The sequence below is a fragment of the Aptenodytes patagonicus genome, chromosome Z (genome assembly GCF_965638725.1).
Source record: "Aptenodytes patagonicus chromosome Z, bAptPat1.pri.cur, whole genome shotgun sequence".
Classification (NCBI taxonomy): Eukaryota; Metazoa; Chordata; class Aves; order Sphenisciformes; family Spheniscidae; genus Aptenodytes; species Aptenodytes patagonicus.
The window spans coordinates 55202941-55226548 of record NC_134982.1 but is presented as its reverse complement, the minus strand read 5'-3'; the positions used below and the strand labels follow the sequence as shown (position 1 = coordinate 55226548).

Genomic DNA, 23608 nt, shown 5'->3' with positions numbered 1-23608 from the left:
TCCCCCCACCCCACCCCCGCCCCAAACCGCCCCCGCTCTTCCCTCCCCCCGCCGCCGCCGCCTGGGCCGCGGGGCCCGAGCGCCGCCTCCACTCCGCCTGCCGCCGCGCGGTGAGTGTGACTGGCGCCCCGGGGCCGCGCGGCACAGGGCGAGCCGTTGCTCCGCCTCCTCCGCTCCTCCTCCTCCTCCTCCTCCTCCTCCTCCTCCTCCTCCTCCTCCTCCTCCTCCTCTTCTTCCTCCCTCTCCCCTTCCCCGCCTGTCCCGCTGCGCTGCGGGGGACGCGGGGGCAGGAGCGCGACCGCGACGGGCGGCCCGCAGCCGCCATGCAGATCACACTGAAAACGCTGCAGCAGCAGACCTTCCGGATCGACATCGACCCCGAGGAGACGGTGCGGGCCCGCGCAGGGGCGGGAGGCGGTGGGAGGGCCGCGCTCCGTCCCCTCCCGGGCTCAGGCCTCGCTCCCCCTTCCCGGAGGAGAGAGCGCGGCCCGGGCCGCGGCCATGGGGAGAGCTGGGGGGGCCTTTCCTCTGCCCCCGGAGCGGGGGGCGAGATGCGAAAAGGGGGAGGACGGACCTCTCCGCTGGGGGAGGGGCGGGCAGCGTGTGCGGGGGGGAGGGGTCGCCGGAGTCTCTGTGAGGGCCTGGGGCCGGGCTTGTGTGGGGGTGATGTGGTGACGGCCCGGGAGGAGTTTGGGGGTGCGGGGGCCGGCCGGCCGGGGCCGGGGCCGGACGTGTGTGTGGGGGTTGTGAGCTCCACCGTGGGGAAGAGGAGCGGGGCTGTTCAGCGGGGGTGATGCGGGCCCTTTTCCGCGGGAGCGCGGGCGGTCGTGGGGTGACCCCTTTTTCTCGGGGTGTAGAAGGGTCTCCTGCTAGGTGAGAGTGACTTTTCATAGCTGGAGGAAAGGGGCTGTTGTGGCCAGTCCCCTTGCGGATGGACTTTCCTCGTTGTTTTGGGGAAGAATGCCCAGAAGGTGGAAAGGAGAATAGCTCACGCTGTACTGTGGAGGAGAGGAGCAAGAGGACCATAGGAAGCTAAAGTTTTTCCTTTCAGGAATATACGTGCCCACACCCGTGGATTAGTGGGTAACAGGGCAAAGTAGTAATCTCTGCTGTTTTATATAGGGAGTACCGGGAGTGGGTCGTGACCTCTTGGAGGGGGTAGTGCAGCAGAAGGAAAATGAGGTGCTTGCTCTCTACACATTCCCGCCTAGACAGGGTGGGAATGTCGGGAGGGATGTAGGGCTCTTCTCTGCAGGAGCGTGTACTGGAGAGGAGCTCGTGAGTGTTTGCTCGTAGTTGCATCTCTGTACGCTTAGGCAAGTGTATACTGTGATGAAGGTGGGTGATTGCGGAGAGGCTTTATTGTTTTGCCTACAGTGTGAGCTGCAGTGATTAAACCACGCTTATGAGGTGAGGGAGTGCATGTGAGATTCTGCTAACCGCTGTAGGGTGAATGTTGGTGTCTCCTGCAGAGCAGGCGCTTGGGTGTGTGGTGAGGTTTATAATAGAGTTAGTCCCCCTTGTTGGCAGGTTGCAGTGACTGTGTATCTCTGTACTTATAAGGCTGGGAGGGGGGAGAGAATGTGTTGCAGGTGAATCTTTTCCATTGGCACATGGGAGTCTGCTGAAAAATCATCAGGGAAATCGTGTTCTGAGGTGAGAGGAAGGGCCTTAAATGAGTTTGCAGGGTTGGAAGCTGCCTTGTCACTTGCTTGAGCACAGATGGTTGCCTCCGATAGCCAAGTCCCGACATCCTTGTGGCCTTCTTTTGAAAGACTTGGGGAGTTTAGCGTCTGAAGGTGTGGCTGCAGCAGCCTTTCACATGACATCTGGGCAGTGAAACTCTGGAAACTATGGAACGTTGCATCTGCTTTTATAAAGTCTGTTGGTTTACTCTCTTCCACTTCCATCTTAAGAAAAATAAAGGACGACAGTTAAAGTCGGACTGAGAGTTCATTTGGTTGAACAGTGTGGCAGAAGGAGATGGCAAATGTCTAGCTGAAGCATGTGTTAGAAACCTTCAAGGATTTAAAACATTAGTCTTTACTTGTTACTGCGAAAAGCTCTCTTCTCATCTTTTCTCCTGTTCTCTGTGTTCGGTAAGGTCCTGGGAAATAAAATCAAGGAGAGGACTGAAGGAATGTTGACAGTCAAAACCCTCACCAGCTTATGAGACAGCAAAAGGCATTAGCTAGAAATTGGATTATGGGAAATTAGACTGCACTCTCTGTTTATAAATGTAGTTGCTCCAGTAGCTCAGTAACTGAAAGAAGAATGCTTCTCACTAGCATAATACTTCAGGTTTTGGCTAGGAATGGGTGGTAAGATAGAGGAAATGTGGGTAGGATTTGAGGAGAACTTCATTTTAAAGTGAGCGTGGTGAAGCCTTGATCTTATTGGCTGTAGAGATGTGGAGGTGGAAAATGTATTTAAGTTTCCTTCATCTACTTTTTAGAAAATGATGAGGAAATTCTTGAAAGTGTTTGTAAATCGTAGAACTTAATAAAGAGAACACTTCTGAGCCTTCAGTTAGAAACCAAATCTGTTAAAATTGGAAAATGCTTAGAAATGTAATCTGTTAAGCAGGTGTTTCACAAGTCTATGTTTGAAAGTTCTCAGTCTTGATTTTGAAAAATACTAATTTTAGCTAAGTGCACTGGTTTCTTAGATTAATTTTCTAACACCTTGAAACAAATGTGTTTGTTTTGTGGAGTTCAGGAAACATTACTTTTAGTCTTTGAACTGTGTATGCGTGTGTTTCTCTGCTAGAGGTAGGCTTGTTTACTTGGAGCTGTGCCCTATACTGTGACAAGGCCAAAAATCGTCTAGTTGTGATAGGCCCAGGAAACTTGTTGCTCTAAAATTGGATTCTGGTTCTCTAAAATTGGTTTCTGGTTCTAGCAATTTCTCCCCTTATTCTCAATACAAAATTAATCTGAAGAGACTTGATGTTACAGTGCAAGGTAGTATTCTGACAAGAGTTTATGCTTGTAACTGAAAGCTGTCATTAATAGTAAAGAATATTTAAACAAACCTTCCAGTGAGAATTTAAAGCAACACACTTCATAATTAATTAAGCTTGTTACAATTTTTACACAAGCAACTGTTTGGTTTTTTTTTTCCTGCTTAATTAGACAGTTGAATTTTGAAGTTCAAAACATGCTTTTAATAATGTGACTTTAGCTTTGGTTTAGTTGTTTTTTAAACTATCGGTCCACTGAATATTTTGACTGAATAAAAATTAGGCTTGAAGCATGGAGTGTTCTTGTTTGTGAAAGTGCTAGATGGAGACTGTCAAATATTTTGACTGACTAAAAAAGTTGAAAAGATTTAGCCTCAGGCCCTATTATTTGAGAAGGCTTATTATCAAATGGGGAAATCTTTGCAGGCATGGCTGTTTTTGTTAAGTTTTGGGGGAAAAACCTCTGGAGTGCATTGGGATCAATGTTGTACTCCTTGTGCCCTGTAGAGAGGTGGATTTACCTGTTGTAATCATTCTGGTGTTCTGAGCAGGACAGTTTGGTACTTGAGCATTCAAACTTAACCAGGATAAATGAAAGCATGCATTTATCTACACAAGCTGCTGCTTGTGTTTGTCGACTGTCTGTGAGAGAGTAAATACTCTGTCTCTAAGTTTAAGCGTTAAGTCTTTAAGCGTTGTGTTAGGAGCAAATAATAAGCCCTCTCTGAAACTGATGTAGACCTGTGTAGCCACATCTCCTGCCTGAGGTGACAGTGATGACATTGTAGGCTTCTAAATCTAGCGCTTCTCTTGTAGTTATCATTACACAGACATGAAATAGGCTTTTAAAAGATCTCAACAAACATTCTTAACTTTCTTTCCAAGTGAAATACCAGTTGACAGTAAGTCTGTCCTGTTTCTTTTTCAGCTTCCCTGTGCTGTTAACCTAAAAACCCTGTTGTCAAAATGCAGAGAAGCGCGAGGAATATTCAGGATGTCAGTAGTCTTTTGGCCGCAGTCTCTGTGTCACATAATATGGGCTTTCACATTTCACTGTTCCACCACAATGTTTGAACACCCAGGAAATGCCTGCTTGTTTAACACCGTGTCAACAGGACACTTAGTTGTGGAAGTTTGAACTTCTGTATGTTCTGGTGCACCCTTAATATGTTTGTACTTTATTGTTAAACATGTGTATGGGGATTTTTGGATGCTAACGTTATGCCCCTTTGGCGCTGGAAGCTCCTGGTTTTTAAGTTTAAAAATTTAGGCTAGGTAGTAACTGAAGCTGTATTAACTGTGTGGGGAGTGCGCTCCAGCAAAAGTGAAGCAGGATCCAAAGGGTATGTAATAAGGAAAAAGTGAGGTTTGGCATGTATTTCATTTTTCCAGATAAAACAGGTATACTGCAGGGAAAAAAAACCTCTCCTTTTTCAAAAGACAATGTCATAGCAGAGAATTTGTATTTTCTGATTTTTAAGGAGTATAAAAACGATTTTGTAATAACGATGAGGTGGTACATATAAGGGAGGTACTTTTTAATATGTACATGGGGAGTGTCTATGATAAAATGACAAGCTGCTTTAATTCTCTTTAAAGAGTGAAGTGATAAATGTCTGAATTAGTGCAGACTATCATCTGAATGGATAGAGTATGATTTGTGAACCCATACAAGAGCGAATACTATTTGTGAACCCACAAAATTTTATTAGTTACATCTGTTTGTATCTGTTTGGTACATTGAGAGCTATACTAAAGCATCTAATAGAAAAAAGGAGATGAGTATTGAAAGCCTACATAACTTTAAAGCATACTTTGCATCAATTCTTGGTCTGTCTGGTGCTGGGAAAGATGCATGGAAACAAATGGTTGCTGTAAAAGGTATTGATCATTTTTCTTAGAGCGCTCCTGGTAAACTGTGGGCTTCTGCTGGAAAAACACCTGATCTAGCAGCATTAGTGAAGAATAAGGGTTAATGGAGTTCAATATATAGATGAATGAATTGTAAGTAGTAGTACGTTTATCTCATAAGAAAGTTATTTTCTTTTTTTTTTTTTGGGTGATATAAGAAGATATAAAAGTAATAGGTTTAGTTTTGGTCATTTTAGTTTTGCTGAATTTGTAGTTACTGTGGTTTAACCCCAGCTGGCAACTAAGCACCACACAGCCGCTCGCTCCCTCCCTCCCCCCTGCTGGGATGTGGGAGAGAATCGGAAGGGTAAGAGTGAGAAAACTCATGGGTTGAGGTAAAGACAGTTTAATAAGTAAAGCAAAAGCCACCCACGCAAGCAAAGCAAAACAAGGAATTCATTCACTCCTTCCCATCGGCAGGCAGGTGTTCAGCCATCTCCAGGACAGCAGGGCTCCATCACGCGTAACTGTTACTTGGGAAGACAAACACCGTCACTTCGAACACCCCCCCTTTCCTTCTTCTTCCCCCAGCTTTATATGCTGAGCATGACGTCATATGGTGTGGAATATCCCTTTGGTGAGTTGGGGTCAGCTGTCCTGGCTGTGTCCCCGTCTGACCTCTTGTGCACCCCCAGCCTATTCGCTGGTGGGGTGGTGTGAGAAGCAGAAAAGGCCTGGACTCTGTAAGCACTGCTCAGCAACAACGAAAACATCCCTGTATTATCAACACTGTTCTACCACAAATCCAAAACACAGCCCCATACTAACTACCGTGAAGAAACTTAATTCTACCCCAGCCAGCACAGTAGTTCATTGTATTTGTCAGAAAAATTAACTTTAGAAACAGTTCTGCAAGAGCCAGAGAATATTGCTGGGTGAAATGGTAAAATCTGAGTTTGAGGCTTGTGAGGAAGTATGAACTTACTCTGACAGCCTCCTTCCTACACGTGTTTCAGTGTCGGTTAATCATGCAGCAGTTGCTGTTAAGAGGATTGTTTTAGTATTTTCCTGAGAGTTTATAATCGTAGTCATTAGAAGAAAAGTGCTCTCATGATCCTTCTAGGTTAAAGATGTCTTTCTGTCTCAAGTCCTGATATTTTTCTCTAATTCTTTGAGGTATCTTTCTCCTCTTCTAGAGGATTATTATGTTGCTCTTGCATCTCCTAGGATTTTATTGGTGAGTGAATGTGCTTGCACAGTCAGAGGAGGTGTGAATTTGAAGGGCTTGTACTTGCTGCTTGAGGTTTGATAGATGACTCTGCAAAAGTGGTAGCTTTGGAAATTACCAGAGTAAGAGCGTCAGGGAGCATTTGCATTTTTTTTCATTATTTTTATACTTTCTTTGCAGACTGTAGCATTTTCAAGTTATGTTCTCTGATAATTCATGTTTATTTTATTAACTGTCTGGGTTTTTTTGCTAGTGCTTTTCTTCTTCTATCTTTTTCCCTGTTTCCTGGCTAGAGTTAGAATTTTCAAGCAAGGGAAGTTGTTCTAATTCTTGGCTGAAGAAAGCTAGGCCTTCACATACATATTCAGCAATATTTTCCTTAAATTCTAATGAATGTTCTAATATAATTTCCACAGAACTTTGGGGAGGATGACACATATTCTTTAAAATTTCATAAAGGAAAGGTTAATATAGCCTAAATTATGAATACAGCTAAGTTTACTCATATTAGAATATGTTTTTACATGTTAGCCGTTTTTCAAATGCATTGGTGGTATGACCATAATTTTACAACTGTTTTATTTGGAAAGTTCTTATCCAGTTTAGCTGTCAGCAAGAAAAAGTTACCTTTGTACTTTTAATAATTGGTCAATATTATGTGCTGTATTTATCAATAATCCAAACTTTCTTGGACCACTATTCCCAAGGTGGCCAGTAAACTGAGAAGTTAAATTTACAGGTTGTATGCGCTTAGGGATAGGTCTGTACATAATTGTGTCTTATATTTAAAGTCTGTTTTGCAGGTATGATTGGTAAGTAAACATATCTGTCCTTGATATGGATAACAACAAGCCGGAAGGTGTTCCCTTTGGAACTTATGGGGAGATCAGAGTACATGTTAATTAACAAATAAAACGAGCAGATGACCATGCTACTGTCTACAGTCTCACTGCTGCCCTTTTGCATACAAGGGCATGTTTACTGGCAAACCTTTCGAAAGTATTTTCCTTGTATTTCTGAAACATAGGAAAATACTTTCCTGAAGGGAAATTTATAGGGCTATGTAAACTTACAGGCCTGAAGGATATGGCTGCCAATGTCTCTCCCACCGAGGTTTGTATCTTTGGTCACTGTTCCAGACAGGATACTTGGATGGATTTGACTCACTGAAACAAATCACTTTTTATTTTACAGGATATGGTGAAGTGCAAAATGTCTTATCTAGGCCCTGTAAGGGCCAGGCAGGAGGCCTCAGCAGCTCTCCTCTGCATGCTGCCCTGCAGGGAGCATCAAATGAATGTGAGAAGAAGAGGAAAGGGCTTGTGACTGCTATAAGCATACTGAGTCGAAGTGTGGTCTAAAAGCTAACTGAGCCTAGTTCTCCCTGTCTCTGTCATTCCCTGTTTTTGTATCAGAGGCATGTTAAGCTCAGGGAAAGGAACAGAACTGGGGCTGAAATCCTTATCCCAATCCCCCAAACTTGAATGTCTGAGCTTCACACCTTGTATTTCTAACTTGTTTTTTATTTGCTTATCTAAACGAAGGCCACTAATGCATCTCTAAATAAAACTTGTTTTACCCCTCTAACTGGTTTGTCAGTATGCAGTATTGGGAAACGTTTTTTTAAGTGTCTTTTTGTAATTACTTAAAATGTCTTGTCAATTTTGTTCATACTCAAACCACTACATTGCTTTTACATTTGTAAATCAGTTTGTGGAGAATATCCTTGTTGTAAAAATTGTCTGCTTAAAGGTACTGGAAGGTTGTTTATGCTAATCAATGTGACCACGCTGGAGTCACCACTCAGAGAATGTAAGCTTTCTCCTTAAAACAAGCCCTTGTGGGTTCATAGGGAGCACTCAGAGCTGTCAATAGCCACATCTTTCTGCTTTTTTTGAAAGGTGCAGATGGCTGAGCTTTTTTTTTTTCTGTAACTTAAAGCTGTGCTTTATGTTGAAATCTGTGTTCATGTGTTAGTACAAAGGTGCAAGTATGCAGCTCTCTTAGTCGCTATTTAGCATCAGAAACTGGCCCTACTGTCTCCTCTTTTAAACAGGGCTTAGATCAATTTTGAAGTGTGGAGAGGCCAACTTTGAGATCAGAAATTCATTTTGTTGATCTCTGGGCAATGTATAACAGCAACTACTAGACTGATAAACTTGACCTAGGTGTAGATGAGCTGAACTTTGGAGAGGAAGTTAGAAAGGCAGAGGTAGTTGCTCAGGGAGTAAATGTCAGAGCTAAATTTGGTTTTGTACCTTACCAATTCCAGACTGTTTATCTTCCAGACCATGCTGCTTCTTTCTGTGTATACAAACTTCAGCACAGTAAATGCAAATAGTAAATACAGAAGTTCATGAATGCTGAATGATGAATGTCTAGACACAACAGTATCATTCAGCCCAAGTCATCTGAAGCAATCCAAAATCTGTGCTTGCTAGCACAGTCTAGGCTGCACCACCTTCCATTATAGTCATATAGAAATAGCCTTGAGTGCCAAGAGCCATCAAAAAATATTGGCTGTTCTGTTGACGCCCTTTGCACAGCAGAAACAGTATCCATTTGACTCGATGTCATCTTAGAAATAATTAGTGACACTGGCAAAAATGGGGATTAGTACCATCATGGTATAGCAGCTAAGAAGTTGATTACAGGAAGAAGAGGCACAGAGGGATCTGTAATGACAGCAGGGGATCATTAGCTTGGAAGTAAGTTGTTTGAGAGATTCTTCAGGGACTGCTATTTGGACCCATCTTACTGGAAATTTCCTTTAATGACTGTGTTGCAAAAAGTGGAAGCACCATGCAGAAACTTAGTGATTAGCTCAAAGTTTACAGGCACTGTCCACATGGAAAAAAATGTGACTCTCAGAACTGGAAGAAGGTATATAAATGTAAGCAGTATAGACTCCAAAGTCATCCCTTTGGCAACAACAGCAAGAATTTCTGCTCTATGCTGGAGATCAGTGGCTGAAAACTGCCAAGGCAGCAAGGCAAGTGTGCGTAACTGGTCCTAACATATCTGCATGTCACTAAGAAGACAGTGCTGTGAGAAAGGCAAGTGCTTTCACAGAGCAGGTGCAAAGACCCAGAAGCACAAATCATACTAGTGAGATGTCGTGTAGGGTCCAGTTCAAGTCCGAGAAAGATTAAATCCATTTGGAACAGGTGCAGAGAAGGACAACTAAAATAATCATAGGAAAGAGGGCAAAACTACAGAAGCTTGGCATATTTAGTCTCACAAAATGAAAGCCAAGAGGAGTACAATTACTGTACATGAATACGGTATGAATGCTGAAATCCTGAATGGCCATGCTGGCCGAAGACCAAATAGGTTTAAACCGACCACAAATACATTTATGCTGGAGACAGGAAGACATTCAGTTTCAGAAGAGGGGGTTTCTGACCCATCATACTTTATTGCTAGAGCCATAAGGACAAAAAAAACCCCTGAACCAAACAACAAAAACCCAACCTTAATTTCTTTTAAGATGTTTCTAGGAGTCATATTTGATCTGCTGGCCCTGTCTCATACTCCTAGTTTCTACGTTTGAGCTACAGCACCATGTGTGGACACAGAACTACAGTGTTCCTGGCATGGCTGAGTTTCTGGTCATTGGCACTGGTTCTCCTAGGGGACTTCAACCTCCCTGGCACCTGCTGTAAGGGAAAGGCCATCAGGGAGATTTCTGGAGGGTGTCAGGGATAATACAGATGCTGGATGGACCAACCTGGGGTGATGGTGTCCTGAATGTGCTACTTAAGAATAAGGAAGAACTGGTCAGGGCTGTGACAGTGAATAGGAGCCATGACTGTAATGATCATGATACAGCGGAGTTCAAGATCCTGGCGGGGTTTAGGAAGGCGAGTAGCCCTGGACCTCATGAGAGAATGCTGTGGCTTATTCAGGGAAGAGGTAGGTGGGAGGCAGCTCTTGTGGGAGCCAACTCTGAAGGGCAAAGGAGCTCAAAAGGGCTAGCAGGCCTTTAAAGACAATCTTCTCCAAACGCAAGAAAAGTCCATGCTGATGCTCAAGAAAAAACCACAACAGATATATCAGGAGGCTGGCATGGCTAACCAGCGAATTCGTGGCAAAGCAATGCAAAAAAAGATGTATACAGGTGGTGGGAGTTAGGACAGTTTATGAAAGAGGATATAGAAACACTGCTGAGATGTGCAGAGATGTGATCAGGAAAACCAAAGCTAAGCCAGGGTTAGCAAGGGATATGAAAAGCAACAAGAAGGGCTTCTGCTGCTACGTAAATAGTAAATCAGGCAAGGAAAGTACGTGCCTGCTTGCCAAATGGGTTGAGTGATACAGTAACAGCAAATGTGGGCAAAGCTGAGGTACTTGCTGCCTTCTTCATCTCAGTCTTCACTGACACTATTCCCGGGCATTTCAGCGCAGAGGCAGGGATCAAGGAGCAGAGGAATTCCAGTACCAGAGGACGTTCAACGCAGAGGTCTCCTAAGGAATCTTGTCCCATACAAGTCCATCAACCCTGACGGGATTTGTCTGAGGGTGTTGAGTGAGCTGGCTGATGTCACTCTGCGGCCACTCTCTGTCATCTTTGAAAGATTGTGGAGGTTGGGGGAGGCACCAAAGACTAGAGAGTGCCAAATGTTGCACCCCACCTTTAAAAAAGGCAAGAGGATGATCTGAGGAACTCCAGGACAGTCATCCTCACTTCTGCCCCTGGGGAAAGTATGGACCGAGTCCTCTTGGTAGCCATTTCTGGCCACATGAGAAACCAACACAGGTGGGGATAGCAACGCCAACTACATTGTTAGAAATACCAAGACTATTTCTGTAGTTTTCATACGTTTATTGTATTATTTGATCACTAGAGCTAGACTAATAATGACGGTCTCCTGGTCTCCTTGGGGACTGGTGGGTGCCCCAGCTGCTGGCCTGGCCCTGGTTTTGCCAGCTCCTGGGGCACCCTCCTACTGTTGCCGGTGGGGTGGCCTCTTGTTCGGAGGTGAAGTGGGTTCAGGGCTGCCAGCCCTCCTCTTCGGGGCTCGCCAGGACCCCCGAGGGGAGCATTCACTGCCCTGGCTGGGAGTGGACGGCCCGGGCACAGCCTCCTCTGCGTCCTCCTGTGGCTCTTCTTGCTCCCTGTGGGTGGAAACAGGGGTAGAGGGGGCACTGCTGAGACCTCCACGAAGGGCAGCCGATGAGGTGCTGGGGAGCTCTTCTGCCTCAGATCTGTCAGGGCTGCTGGAGGGGGCTGGACTGGGGACAGGAGACCCCCCTCGGGAGGCAGCGGGGCTGGGGGCAGCCGCATGGCTGCCCTCCCGCTCCTCAGCAGCATGGGTGTCCCCCAGGCCCATGCGACGTCTGGCCTCCCCGCTGCACCGGTCCACGATGGTGTCAATCAGCCGGCGCACAAAGCTCCTTGTGTGCGGGCCCAGGGCAGCCTGCAGCAGCTGGAACAGAGTTTCCTCATCGAGGCCGAAGAGGTGCAGGATGGACAGGACAAGCCTCTGTGCTGCTGCTGTTTCCCAGCGGCCACCCTCAAAGATCAGCCGCAGCTCCTGTCGCAGCCAGAGCCTCACGGGCCGGAGCAGAGCTGGGTCTTCTCGGAAGAGGCGTGCCCAGATGTGGGGATGAAGGCTGCCCACAGGAGCCCTGGGCACCAGCCCCGCAGCTGATGGCTGGGACGCTGCCGGGTGATGGAGACTGTGGGCAGCTGGACGGCCAGGAGCTCCTCCTATCAGGTGGACAACAACTGATGGTGCTGCAGGCGGTGGGAGGACATGCTCCTCAAAGTTGTCGTCCGCCTTCACCGAGTGCAAGATGGAGGTCACCCTCCTTTTGCAGAGGGGGCACTCGGGCTTGCTCTCAGCCCACCGCAGGATGCACTCATAACAGAATTGGTGGAGGCATGGCATCACGTAGCTGGACTCCTCCCAGCTGTCCAGGCATATGGGACAGCGGTCCTCCAGCTCCGTGGCCATGCTCTCCACGTGCTGCGGTGGGCTGGGGGGAGCTGGAGATGTCAAGATGCTCCCTCTCACTGGCACTGCAGCAGGGGGTGTCGCGCTAGAAAGGGAAGAGGCGCCACGGTCATTGGCTGGTCCAGGGAGGGTGGAAGAAACACCCAGGTCCCTCAAGAAGGAAACCCTCCCAGCTCCCCACCCCAGGGTGAGGTTTCCCCGCACGGCTCACCTCTGCTGCTGCGAGCGCGCCTCCTGGGTGTCTCGGCTGCCTGAAGCTGGCAGGGCCAAGGAAAATTCTTTGACAGCTCTGGGGTCAGGCCCTGAGAGCTGCAACAAACAACTCCCCGAGAATGACACCAGGACCAAAGGCCTCGCTCAACACTCTGAACCTCACGAACTCGCTCAGGTGGAGTGTGGGCACGAGCTGGCTGGGTGAGACTCAGTGCCCGGATATAAGAAGCTACGGACACCTGGTCACAATCCATTGCTCGGGGACATCATAGTCCATCACCAGGTGACATCACAGTCCATCCCTCAGCGGCATCAGAACCTATCGCTTAGGGACATCACCGTCCATCGCTTGGGGATGCCACAAAGGGTCATCCTCGCCCGCGGCGCTCACCCTGGCAGCGCTGCGGCCTCAGCACACGCGTCTGGGGTTACCACAACACCACTGCCCGCTCCATCCCCCCACCTCTTGTCTTGTGCTCGGCATCGGTGTTTCACGCCAGTCACCGAGGCCTCGGCCATGCCTCCCCAGGGCCCCGTCAGGTCACTCCAGCCGTGGCAGATGTCTCCAGGCACACATGGCAAGAAGGTTCACTCGGTAACACCTCGTGCCTCCCTGGGAGGCTGCAGGACAAAGTCCCACAGGCTCTCCCCACACCCCAGCACTGCCGGCCAGCCCTCTGGGCTCCCCCGATTCCTCCCACAGGGGGTCACAGGCAGCACTTGGCTCGCTCTGGCGGGTCTTCTCCCATCTTTCTCCTCTAGCCAGAGGAGGGCTCAAGGGTGATCCCCTCTGCTCAGCACCCATCAGGCCTCATCCAGGCACTACGTCCTGTTTGGGGTCCCAGACAGGAGATAACACTGACAAACCAGACAGGCTCAGGGGAGGCCACTGGGACTGTGGGACTGAAGTACTTGCCCTGAAAGGAGGGTCTGTGGGGCTGTGGCTGGTTCAGCACGGAGTAGAGAAGGGTTTGGGGCACCTCACAGCACACCCTGGTGCCTATGGGGATGGGATCAAGGGGCCGGGGACACGTTTTTCCCGGTGGTGCCTGGCAGGAGGGCAAGAGACAGCGACATCAGCTGAAACTAGAGAGGTTCAGCATGGTTAGAAGGGTAAAAAATGAGAATAATTAAGCACTGTAGCAGGAGCCAGAGAGGCTGTGGGATCTCTGTCCTTGGAGGTTTTCAAAGTCTGGCTGGACAGAGGTCTGAGCACTAGGGTCTGAATTCATTCTTGACCCCACTCCAAGTAAAAGTTTGGACTAGAAGCTACCCACATCCCTGCATACACAATGCTTCCGTGGTCTCTGTGACCTAGGAGTTAATACTGTTTTACATATGGCATGGACAGAGTAGCTACACATAGAAGTGAATTCCTGATGAATCCAGAGGGCTCACACTCTCCAGCTGTCAGGTTACGCATATGCTAGGAAAGCAACGTACTGCAGCAGCTATATTACTCCACAGCAGATGGCCTGTACAAGCTATGAACACTGTGACAAAAGCCTCAGAGCATAGCATATTGTCCTCTTTTATCTGGTAGTCAGGGTAAAAAGCAAAGTGTTGGAAAGTGCATGCTCAAAATCAAGTAATGTACAAATCCATAGTCAAGTCTCTATAGAAAGATCTACTTTGGTGTCTAATTCCTCGCACCATCCTGGAAAAGATTAGTCTGTGTGTGGGGCAGTACAATTGAGGCCAAATTTGTTTAAATGAGTTTTAACTGCATTTTGATTAAATTAAAATACTTTCAGATAACCACAATGATGACTGTAATATGATTAATGACTCATACAAAAATAAACTGATCTAATTTATTCATAGTAGGCCCAGTTAGACCTGTAGGATTTGATTCATTATTTTTCAGATAAATATTATTCTTGGAATCAATGTTCCAGATTAATTGCTGCCAATTTCTGATGTCATTTCCCTAGGAGCTTTTCATAGTGCACTCAGCAATCCATTCTGCAACTGCTCAGTCCAGCCCTGAATTTGGGAAGACCCTCACTGTGACACTGTCAAATCGCAGAAATAGCAATGGGCTTCCCTGGCTGACCGCATTATTTGCCATTCTAACATCTCATGCAATAATTGGCCTTGCTTTGGAAATATTCAGACGTCTGGCCTTTCCATAGCAGCTCTGCAGACCTACAGAAGGCCAATATGCAGCTTCCGGCTTCCATTTGTGCTTGTTATTACAGCACAGGCAGGGACAAAGACAGGACAGAAGCTCAAACAAAGCCTAAATATGAAAATAGTTGGCAAAGAGTCTGCACTCTGAAACACTGTAAAATCCCCCTACAGCAACAACAGCCCTTCCTGCTAACAGACCCAGCCATCAGATAACTGTCCTCGGAGACACACACTGGCAATTGTCAAACCCAAATCATTTTTATTCCTTTCCCTTTCAACTGTCTAGCACTCCAAAGAAACCAGTGATTAAATAATGAAACTTTTCACGGATAAAAAGATTTGTGCAATTCCAAATAAACTCTCTTGAAGCATACAGAATTCAGTACCTTCCTCTCCTTACTGACAAGTAGTCTTTATGCACACGCAGGTTTACAGAGTTTAATTCTGATGCCCAGTCAATAGCCTCTTCCAGGCATTGACACTCATGGGCTAAGCTTCCAGAGTCATTAGCCATGACTGTTACAAGCCTGGAAGATGACCTCTGCTTTAAAATGCTTTGGGCAACGTGCAGTATGCAGCCTGGTATTCAACTGCAAGCTCCCATACGGCCTTTCTTGGCAAACCTCATATCCTGGAGTAGCAAAATGACACTGATATAACTGCAAGAGAGCCTATACACAAACAAACAAAAATATGTATGAAGGGGTTAGATTCTAACTGCAGGCACAGCGCTGGCGTAAAGCTGGACTGTCAGAAGCAATGCTCCAGGAATAGCTCTCAGAGGCAGCATGCCTTGCAGCCACTCCCTGAATTGAGATTCCTCTCCCCACCCCTCGTCCCTTGCTTCCTTAATAAATGGGGTAAAATGAATTAACAGGGATTTCAAATTAGGAAGTTAATGTACTTACTGTAGTCATGCACCTAAATTTCTGTATAAGGGGAAAAAAAATAAAATCAAAGGTTTTGCTACTGAATTAGAAAATTTATGATACGTTTAAGGAAATTTTGCAGATTAAAGTCAGCTGAGAGATCTTTTGTGGGTTTCCCTATGCCTGGTACTGATTTTACAGATGGGAAATATCATCTAGATATTCCTAATACAATTACTACACCCACATAATTAGTGTAATAAATATATAAGCCTGTCAAGATGATAGTTGAATGCACTTGCCACACTGTTATATTATAGTGAATTCCCAGTATTCTTGGCAGCTGTTTGAGTGCCAATCAAGCTGAAATGCTAACAACAAAAAAGCAATCGCTCTCAAAACAAAAGACCCCAAGTGCAAATCCCTACTTAACAGAAATTTCAGTCCCCTTTTATCACTAAAGGCTGGGTTTCATTTTGATCTCATACTAACTTTATGTCAGTGTATATGAACTACAGGTGCTTCTGTGCAGACTCCAGTGCTAACATCCATGGTGTCCAAGTGCTGATGGAAACTCTAATGGGAATTTCCATGCTTCTGGGTGTGGTGCTGAAAATGCACACAAGGATTTCCCTCATCCAAGGGAGGATCAGGATTTCTCCAAGCCTGAAGCCTCCAGCCCCTTTTGATGACTTTTTCCACACCTTGAGGCATGCAGACATGAGAGGTCACGGATAAAGCCAAGAGAAAGCAACATCCAGACCCTCTTCTGCCTGCAGCTGGTAGTGGCTGAAGTGGTAACAACTACCTTGCTGCAAGTTACCACTGCTCCCATGGTCACTGCCTAATACCTCACGGTCTAATAAGTTGATTAACCTGAGCAGCTGCTCTTTACTATCATGACAAACACAGAGTGAAGCTGCTTCAGTGTTGTCTTGCACAATAAATGAGAATGACTGTGGAAGGTTGGTAGCACTTTCATACCTCAAGTAAACCTCTGAATTACTCCTGTAGTGAAAGAAAGAATGCTGCCAACAGGAGACAGATAAAGCTCCTGAGTGCATGCGGAATTAGATTAAGGGTGAATTAATTCACACTGTATCAATTACTGCAAAACGGAATCTAGGAACCAGTTCACCTGCTCCAGAGACATGCTTGCAGCTGGTTCAGCCTTCCAGAAAGGTGCACTGGCGTTCTCTGCTAATACGTGTTACAGAGAGAGCGAATGGGAGCTCTGCATAAAGGCATGTGGAACGGAGACCCATCAGCTCAATGGAAAATCTCACCCTAATGGAAAAATAAACACTACATCCTAGGACACCCCACACTAATTCGTGCCCATTTAATGTCAACAGCCAGTGGAAAATGCCCGCTTTCGAAACATTTTTCTAGGATAGGTCACTTGTGAAAGATGTAAACGCAGCCTTTCTTGAAGGGTAAGGAGGGACCTCTTCATGTTACTGCCTGCCAGTCACTCTGCTACTTTCCCTCACCTCTCCCATTACCAGTGTGTGCTCCATTTGATCCAAAGCCTCTCCAGACTGTGCTGCCCTTCTGGAGTCCTTCTACACATCTACCTAAGTAACACCTCTTCCTAACCACCATCACAAGCTCAAAATCTTGCCTCTTCCTCCCGTATCTCTGCTGCTGCTCATCTGCTGGTATCCAGCCTCACAGGCAGCCACCTAGAGTACTGCCCTCTGCATACCTCCCCCGGGTTCAGCATAGCCAATACAAGCTGCTTTCTCCACCTTCAGGGCCTTGTGCAGGCCATGCTACTGTTCCTGTTGCTTCTCACTTGGTTTTGAAAAGTCAGCACTCCCCTCCAAAAGGTCTGAAACATAACTTCTGCTATGAAAGTGCTGCTTTCTTGCAAGCACCGTTTCATTCCTTGCTTCCTTAGATTGTCAGTTCTTTGGGGCGATGTTGTGGTTTAACCTCAGTCGGCAACTGAGCACCACGCAGCCGCTCGCTCACTCCCCCCCGGTGGGATGGGGGAGAGAATCGGAAGGGTAAAAGTGAGAAAACTCGTGGGTTGAGATAAAGACAGTTTAATAGGTAAAGCAAAAGCCGCCCACGCAAGCAAAGCAAAACAAGGAATTCATTCACTACTTCCCATCGGCAGGCAGGTGTTCAGCCATCTCCAGGACAGCAGGGCTCCATCACGCGTAATGGTTACTTGGGAAGACAAACGCCATCACTCCAAACGTCCCCCCCTTCCTTCTTCTTCCCCCAGCTTTATATGCTGAGCATGACGTCACATGGTATGGAATAGCCCTTCGGCCAGTTTGGGTCAGCTGTCCCAGCTGTGCCCCCTCCCAGCTTCTCGTGCACCTCCAGCCTTCTCAGTCGGTAGAGCACGGGAAGCTGAAAAGTCCTTGACTAGTGTAAACACTACCTAGCAACAACTAAAACATCGGTGTGTTATCAACATTGTTCTCACCCTAAATCCAAAACACAGCATTGTACCAGCTACTAGGAAGGAAATTAACTCTATCCCTGCCGAAACCAGGACAGTATCCACCCCTTATTCTATACCATCTACGTCATGCTCAAGTCCCATATTTTCCAGTACAACCTCATTAACCACCCACCCCGCTTTCCATCCTTTGATATAACACACAGATATCATTCCCTTAGTCTATGGACCATCCTTGTGGAATGTCTGTAAAATGTCCAGAAATGTCCATGAAATATCCATTGAGTTCATTTAGTCCGTGACTTTGGTCTCCATCTGTGATGGTGGTCACTCAGGACAGGAGAGGTGGTGTGTTGCGTGGAGTTACTGGGTACCAAAGCCAGCTCAGGTCAGGTCACTGCTGCACTTGCACTGCTTCCTGTAAGGCTTGTCCTCCACTGGTTCGGGTGGTTCCTGCTATAGTAATTTCTATAACATGCAACTCAAATCATGGGTTACAACAATTTAAAGGTGTTTCCATTACAATCTCCGCCCCTGGTCCCTTCGGATCAAACCATAGGGTTTAACATTGCAATGAACTCCTCCCCTTGCCCCTGCTCCGGCTTGGACTTATCCACAGACTGCAGTCCCTTAGGGTAGTACCTGCTCCAAGTGGAGCCTTATCTATGAGCCAGTCTCTCCAGGGGTACACCTGCTGCGGCATAGACTTATCCACAGTCATTTTGAGATGCACCTATTCCAGCACGGCCTTCTCCATGGGCCACAATGTCTTCAGAGATATACCTGCTCCAGCGTGGCCTTACTCGCAGCCACAGTCCCTTCAGAAGTAAACCTGCTGTAGCACAAACATAACCGCGGCCACAGACGCTTCGAGATGCACCTGCTGTGGCATGGGCTTATCCACGGCCACAGACGCTTTGGGGTGTCCTGCTCCCGCATGGACTCATCCACAGGTCACAGTCCCTTCGACTCGAGTTCACACTGGAGTTCCAGCCTGTCCAGTACAGCAGCACAGAAACAGCAGCGATGCCCTGGCCATCTGCCAGCCCAGGCACATCGCCATTGCTGTTATCAAAATGTTCCCAGGCACAGTAGAATATGATGATAAGCGGTACAGCAGTACAGCAAGCAGCGAAAGCAAAAAGCAGCCACTAACAAGCACTAGACTCTAATATACAGTAAGGCAAGCAAGCCCCATGGCAAGCACAGGAGCCTGCCAATTAATAGCTAAACAGCTATAACAGGTATAAATTCGATCTAGCACATTCCGATCAAACCTGTCATTATCTCGAACCCTTCGAGCCCCACGTTGGGCACCAAAAAGGACTGTCGTGGTTTAACCTCAGTCGGCAACTGAGCACCACGCAGCCGCTCGCTCACTCCCCCCCCGGTGGGATGGGGGAGAGAATCGGAAGGGTAAAAGTGAGAAAACTCGTGGGTTGAGATAAAGGCAGTTTAATAGGTAAAGCAAAAGCCACCCACGCAAGCAAAGCAAAACAAGGAATTCATTCACTACTTCCCATCGGCAGGCAGGTGTTCAGCCATCTCCAGGACAGCAGGGCTCCATCACGCGTAACTGTTACTTGGGAAGACAAACGCCATCACTCCAAACGTCCCCCCCTTCCTTCTTCTTCCCCCAGCTTTATATGCTGAGCATGACGTCACATGGTATGGAATAGCCCTTCGGCCAGTTTGGGTCAGCTGTCCCGGCTGTGCCCCCTCCCAGCTTCTTGTGCACCTCCAGCCTTCTCAGTCGGTAGAGCACGGGAAGCTGAAAAGTCCTTGACTAGTGTAAGCACTACCTAGCAACAACTAAAACATCGGTGCGTTATCAACTTTGTTCTCACCCTAAATCCAAAACACAGCCCTGTACCAGCTACTAGGAAGGAAATTAACTCTATCCCTGCCGAAACCAGGACAGGCGAGAATCACCTTCATATTCTTCATCATTAGGACATCAGTCCTAATATCTGTGTAGGACTTGGTAAAAATTATGGTAATGCTAATAATGATTGGCAGCCTTAATAACATACAGGTATCTAAGACAGTAGGATGACCCAGGCAACAGGGTGTAGGCACTTATTGCAAGTTAGTGCAGAGATTGAATGCTCTGACTTACCACGAGCACTGATGCAAGTATTTGCCTTGATGTTTGCCAGAGAAACTGCAGAGCCTTTTACCAAGAGTAACTAGACAAACTGTAGTAACATGCAATAGGGATTTTTTTGGTGGTTGAAGAGGTGAAACACATTATCTGAGGTAAAAACACACAGACATGTACACACTGATCTTGTTATGCACAGCCCTGGGCAATGCTGTCGAGTCTAAGGGTCCAAAGCAGTCAGAGTCCTTGAAGCCAGGAGTATGCTCACAGCTTTGAACCAATATGCGTAGTGAGAAAGTTCACTCAGTGGTGAGATCTTATCCTAAGATGTTTGACTCTCTAAGCAGGGTCTTGGCCTTAGGCCTCTGCCTGATGGACTTCACGCACTGCGAGGCTTGACGGTGTTACTTTCCCAGGTTGTCAGGCATACTATCCTGTTGCTCAACATTTTTCTGGCTTAGCTTCTTCCTCTTTTTTCTCTTTATGATACAGTTTTTCTCAGGTCTCAAGGCTGTACTTTGTCCATGACCAGTAACTGACTACTAGTGAATTTTTTATAGCCTTGGGGATGCTCTTTTAGCCCACATCCAAGTTTTTAAGGCCTTTGCTATTACCTTATACTCAAACTGCACATCGGAACGTGAGACATCCTTACAAAGCTTCTTTTCACAAAGTAAGTTCTCACAAGTCGTCAACAAGCACAACAGACCCTGGTCCTCTGGCCTCACAGTTAGCATAAGGACTGTGGTCTGTTACCAACAACAGCAAAACTGCTTTTACCGGGTGACCAGCAGCTGAGAGAATCAGGTCCTTGCACATTCACTGTAAATAAGCAGGCTTGCATCAGACCTGTTTACTGTCTCGGCTGTCAGATTCTCCTTCCATTAAATGCAACGTTACTGAGAGAGACCTAGGAGGTCACAGACTCCAGCTGAAAGCTACTGTAGGCTCCACAGCATGTATACACACTCTGATAAACTCCCATCAAGATCCTAAGCTTTGGATAGCTCTTTCAGTCAGAAAGGGGACCGCACTGACTCATGTCCCTCTGTGTGGTTTAAATGTGCGCATCGTTCCAACTTCCAGAACCGCTGGGGTTACCTAAGGAAACCTGGCTGCAGGGAAAGGTGTACCGGAGGCACAAAGACTTTGCAGTTATCTTCCCTACTACACGTTGGTTTCACTGTGTTTTACTCCCCCTCTGCAAGAGCCAGCTGTAATTAATGGCTTCGCCTAGCAACTTGTAAGACATGAAAACATACACATCCATTTGGAAGACAGTAGTTACTGGGGAATCATGGACTGAGAAGAGTTGAGCAGGACAAAGCCACAGTGGCATGAAGTTGGAGTAACTGTGCCAGGGAGATCAAGTTACTTGGAAATGAAAATCTAGGAGTTCTGAAGAACAAAAAGTAATCGCTGTATGCATTTGCCATCAAAATCTCTTTCTAACTTTTGGGCTTCATCTCACATCTCTTTCAAATCAATGTAAGTTTTTCTATTTGCATAGAAGAGGTTTGTACGCTCACTGAGTCAGCATACAAACTGTTGTAAAAGAAGCCAGCAAGTGTGATACTCCAGTCTGAACATAGGGCAATTACTCAAAATACTTCAGACACAAAATGAAGAAAACCCAAGCACTGGCTGTCAAGGAGGAGTACTGTGAAACTGAAAGACAAGAGTACTCTGGGAAAAAAAAACCAGCCCTCAATTCTGCAACTGATGGGAAGCAGCCCGAAGAAAGACCTGGAGAGTCAAGCTCTGCCATAACCTATTTTATGGAGCCAAAGGGGCTGAGGTAGAGGAAACACCAAGAACTTGTTTATTTAATTTAGGCCCCGTACAGTGAGTCATCCTAAGTTCCTGTACCACTCAGTACCAGGGGAAGAAAAAAATCACAGCTTTTTTTTTTTCTCATTCTATTTCTCAAAGTTCAAATAAACGGTCAGGAAAAACGTTGTCCTTAGCAGTTCACAGCCTTTGGAGTCGATTCCCAGTTATGCTGAGGCTTTTACAAGCCCTTACAGCAGAGCTAAACAGCCACCACGTAAATGAACCCTCGCCCCACCACAAACTGGGCAGAACTGTTTCATACCATAACCAGCAACCACAAAAATCAGAATGAGTAGTTTACATTTAACATATTCTGAGCAGAAGAGAGTAGTGAAACTGACACAACCCCTCAGCACAAGGTTCACATTTGCATGTGAAGCTCAGCACTTACATATGCTGGACTGCTGAATGAAAAGTTTTAAAAAAATCCCTTTTATTTTATCTGCAAAGTACAGAATTAGATCTGGTATCAGGCAATAGTGAAAGTGAACAAGCAGCATATTTTAAGTTGTAATCACCCATGCAAAAAATAGCAAGCGATATTTTATCTCACGCCTCTTTTTTTTTTTTTTCCTTCAATGGCTCTCCATGCAATGCAAGCAAGTTACTCTGTGCTGCCAAGAATGCTGGATTCTTACTAGCAACAGTCAGCAGTTTCTTTTTGGTTGCGAAAGCCCTAAGAGGCTTCGGCTGTCTAGCAGCTGTGTGTCAGAGCCTGAGGTGGACGATGACAAAAGCAGCAGCACCAGCTGTGTGTGCAACACATGTACACATTCATACACTCCTGCAGGGAGAGGTGTCTCCCACTTTCCCTTGTACTGCAATGCAGCCTGCTGGCCCCTGCTCTGCTGCGCTGCTGCTAAGAAGTTGTTATGAAGCCAAGCTTACTGTAATGATGAATTAAAAGATATTTTTTGTTACAAGTGTTACGTTGGCAATGTGGCAGAGTAGAACTTCTCAAGGCAATACACAATACTAAGAAATTTGGGGTTTAATTACATAATGGTACTAAGTTAGCCTAACATCAGCGTCCTCTTTTGCAGAAAGACAGCCTTGGTTACAAAGAAAATGCACTGGGAGATCCCACACCTACCGATGGAAGAGATTGTAAGGACCTGGGGCAGGGGTCTCTTTTACCAGTATAGATGGCTCAACTTTAAAGGTTATTTGTAGCAGGGCTCTCTCTTCACTGCCTAAGGAGTACCTTAGGGGAAACAGAGGTTAATAACTCATCAAAGGTAAGTACTAACTATTGAAACCAGCACTGGCGGAATCAAAGCACTATGTTGTCCCATCCACTGCACCAGCTTCTCTGATAAGCAAGTAACCTCCTGGGCTCCCGATTTGTATGCACGGGACTGAAGTGAGGTGGAAATGATAATGCAGAAAAGATGATACAGACTTTAGGAAAAGCAGACAAACAACTTATAAATGTTAGTTATAAAGCTTGGGATGACTATGGCAGAGAACTAAGCTTTTGCAGTATGCGCATCGTGAGGCTTGTCACAATTTTGAAGACATTCGGTCTTTAAGAAGCTTGTCCTAGGTGTAACAATACATCGAGGAAAGTCTTTCACCGTGCTGAACTGGAAATTTGCCGTGGTGACAGGTAAGCTTCTTTCCTGTTGTGTCAGTTGAGCTCTCTGCGCATCAGTCAATGCTGCTAACGAACTGGGCCCATCTTGAACAGGCCCACCATCTTACAGCATCGCTGCGGGGAGACTGGGAAGGAAACGTTATTACCCACTGCGCCTACATGGACTGACAGGGCAATTTGCACCCTTCGGCGTGCTGAGGCAAGGAGCTGGCTCACTCGGCGGCACAGCCACCTCGCAATACACGTGCCAGCGAAGAGACGCTGAACAACCCCAGCTCCCGGCCACCTCGGATCCGCTGGATGGACAGACGGACACACAGCCTCAGCGACCCGACACCACCCACAGCCACCCTGCAGGAGAAGGCTGCAGCCTTCAGGTCCCCCTGCCCCCTGTGAACACGTACGTGTCTATTAATAAACTTGTAACAACAACTTGTAA

At 46.6% G+C, this 23608-nt stretch overlaps 1 long non-coding RNA gene across 2 annotated transcripts; it reads left to right on the top strand.

Annotated features, from left to right (window-relative positions):
* Positions 1-117: 117 nt before the first annotated feature.
* On the top strand, positions 118-23608 carry LOC143173189 (uncharacterized). 2 transcript variants are annotated; one of them, XR_012997487.1, is made up of 2 exons: positions 118-389; positions 22616-23608. It is a non-coding gene; the product is annotated as an uncharacterized LOC143173189 (long non-coding RNA). The 2 variants fall into 2 exon arrangements; XR_012997486.1 differs by lacking the exon at positions 22616-23608 and adding an exon at positions 7236-7628.